We start from the raw sequence: 3409 nt of genomic DNA, 5'->3' as shown, positions 1-3409 counted from the left end.
TGTGAATTCTTGATGACTGAAGGGATCGTGCTAGGGCATACCATTTCTCGCCAAGGATTGTAGGTGGATCCTAATAAAATTGCTCTCATCATAAAGGTTCCACCTCCTCAGAATGCAAGAGATGTTAGGAATTTCTTAGGCTTAGCAGGATATTATAGAATATTTATTAAAGACTTCAGTAAGCTAGCCTTGCCATTGTTTGGCCTCTTAGCAAAGGATGTTGAGTTCAAATGGATGGACGACTGTCAAAGAGCTCTGAATGAATTAAAGGATAAGTTGGTGTCTGCCACGATATTGAGAGGTCCAAACTGGGCCCTACCTTTCCACATCCACATTGATGCCTCGAACAAAGCCATAGGGGCAGCCTTAGGACAGGTTGAACAAAAACTCCCATATGCCATATACTTTGTCAGCAAAAACTTATCCAAGGCAGAACTGAATTATACTGTAACTGAGAACGAGTTCTTGGTCGTGGTCCATGCCCTAAACAAGTTCCGCCACTACATCACTGGCTATCATACATTTGTACATACTTATCATGCTGCAATTAGATATTTAATGAATAAACCAGATGTGAATGCTCGTATTATTAGATGGTTACTTCTGTTGTAGCAGTTTGATTGGACTATCGTTGACAAACCAGGTAAAGAAAATGTTGTTGTTGACTTCTTGTCTAGACTGGATTTACCTGCAGGTGAAGATGGAACAGTGGACGACCAGATGCCAGATGAACACATCTATTTGCTATCTCAGTACTCTCTCCGTGGTTTGCTGATATAGCAAACTATCTGGTCTCAACACAATTCCCTCTGCATCTATCTTCAAAAGAGAAAAGTAGAATTGTGAGGAAGAGTGCCTCATTCACTTGGATCGGGGGCAACCTGTTCAAACTTGGCCCCGATCAGATCTTAAGGCGTTGTGTAAGGGAGGAGGAAGTCTTTGACATCCTCCTAACCTGTCATGATGGGCCTTGTGGAGGAAATTTTGCAGCCAAGAGGACTGCCTTCAAAATTCTACAGGCAGGCTACTATTGGCCCACGCTTCATCAAGATGTCAAGAGATATATCAGCCAATGTGACCGATGCCAAAGGATGGGGAAGCCGACCCCAAGGGACGAAATGCCTCTCCAACCTCAAGTGACTCTTGAACCATTTGAGAAGTGGGGTATGGATTTTGTGGGTCCTATCAACCCTCCTTCAAGGCAAAGGTCTTACATCATTGTGTGCACAGACTATCTGACAAAGTGGGCAGAAACCAAGGCAATCAAAGCAGCGACAGAAGAAAAGGTGGCTGAGTTTTTAAGAGAAAACATCTTCTACAAATTTGGCTACCCAAGAGAGTTAGTCACCGATCAAGGAAGCCAGTTCACCTCCAACTTAATTGAAGACTTGCTTGCTCATCACAAGATCAAGCATAGGACTTCCACCCCATATCGTCCTCAAGCAAATGGGCAGGTGGAAGTCACCAATAGAGCATTAGAAGGGATTTTGACTAAGGTGGTGAGCAGCAGCAGAAAGGATTGGGCAGATCGCCTAGTTGAGGCCACCTGGGCTTACAACACCACTTGGAAGTCCACAACCGGCTTCACACCTTATGAACTGGTCTATGGGAAGAGATCTTTGTTGTCAATTGAGTTCGAGTACAACACATTGAGGATGGCAGCTCAGCTGGACCTAGATCTCAGCCATGCCCAACAAGAGAGGTTATTGCAGCTGAATGGGCTAGATGAAATTTCCCTTCTCCACTCAGAAGTGGTTCAACTTCAAAGGAAGATATGGCATGACCGGCACCTCAATGACAAGCAATTCTAACCGGGAGATTGGGCGCTGCTGTATGATTCCAGACATAAGGATTTCAAGGGGAAGCTGAGGACAAGATGGCTAGGACCATATGTAGTGGATTAGTGTATTGATAATGGGTCTGTTCTTATTCGGACCTTGATGAGGAAGCCATCTCCATGCTCGTCAATGGGCATCGACTAAAGATCTACAGGAAACCTCTTTCGAGGCAAGAGTTCATCAAAACTATGGAAAAATAAATGCTGGTCATAGAGAAGGGTTCTGCCTTTGTTTTGGGCATACCCTGAGCATCATATATATATATATATATATATAATAAAAATATCCTTGGGTGAAAACCTTTCTGAGGCTCCAAAGGCAGATGGTAGGGGTGAAAACCTCTCTGAGGCGCCCCTATTGTCTCTTTGAAAAATTGGAATAAAAAAAAAGACCCTTGGGTGAAAACCTCTCTGAGGCACCCAAGGCAGATAATAGGGGTGAAAACCTCATTGAGGCACCCCTGCTGTCTCCAAAAAAAAAAAAAACAAAGGAAAAGAAAAAAAAAGGAAAAAAGAAGGAGGCAGAAACAGAAAAACAGGCTCAATCTTTGGAAATTAATGCAGGTTGCAGGTATTCCATGCAAAAAGGAGGCCTCTCAACTCAAGAACAAGGGTCCCTACCATGCTACCAGGTGACCTCACCAGCATTCCCTCCATAAACACCCATCTCTTCCAAGGTTTGGGCACAATCTGGTCATAGTTTAGCCTTCCACAAGAAGCTATAGGACTTTCTACAGGAAGTTCTGTATTTCTACAGGAAACTTCCTGTAGAATCTTTGGACGGGCCAGGACCGACTATGTAGAAGAATTTGAAGCTTGAAACCCAACAAGGAGGCATGCAACCAATGTTTTTCTCCATCACCCACTGTTGTCGCCTCCCTTCACCACCATTGCTGCCATACGATTGAAATACCTGCACAGTCATACCAGAACGTTGGACCCTCAGAAGAAATAATTTTCAATGGAAAATAAAGCATGCAGAGGCCCAATGCGCTACCTGTCAAGGCGATCTGAGGACCCTGCACCTGTGAACGTGACTCCACCATTTCGGCATGCACCCTACGAGGAGAAACGGCTACAGGATGTCCTACAGGAATCCTGTAGCAGTTGATCTGGCTAGAGCACACACCATGAAGATACCTGCAACTCATGAAGCCGGTGCATGCACCATCCACAACCAGGAAACCTGTCTCGCAACCAGCAGCAATCAATAAAATGGAGCTCTCGTGCTTGTGCACGGAGCAGCACCAAGCGGGTCTGTCACCCCTCGTCCTGAAGCATGTGAAAAATCACGTCCACGACCGCACAGGTAAGTGCCTCACCCTGTTTCGTCAAATTACATAAACGATGCTCTAAAATGTGTGTAAATATGAAAATGAATGGATTGAACAAGTCGGGTAACCATTCAACTGGCCACCACAACCAGCCCGATGGCCTCGTCCGATCCGAAAAGCTTTGGTTGTGTCGACGAGACAGGAAATGGACACGTGGGAAACCTCCAGTCGTAGAGAAGCAGTGATCTAACAGGAGTGGCGGCGGTAGATATATAGGGAATGATTCGGCGGTCATGCA

This window comes from Pinus tabuliformis, chromosome 6 (assembly GCF_031772625.1).
Source record: "Pinus tabuliformis cultivar Carrire ecotype Pingquan chromosome 6, CPIR1, whole genome shotgun sequence".
NCBI classification, from domain to species: domain Eukaryota; kingdom Viridiplantae; phylum Streptophyta; class Pinopsida; order Pinales; family Pinaceae; genus Pinus; species Pinus tabuliformis.
The sequence above is the reverse complement of the archived record's forward strand: the minus strand, read 5'-3'. Positions refer to the sequence as shown.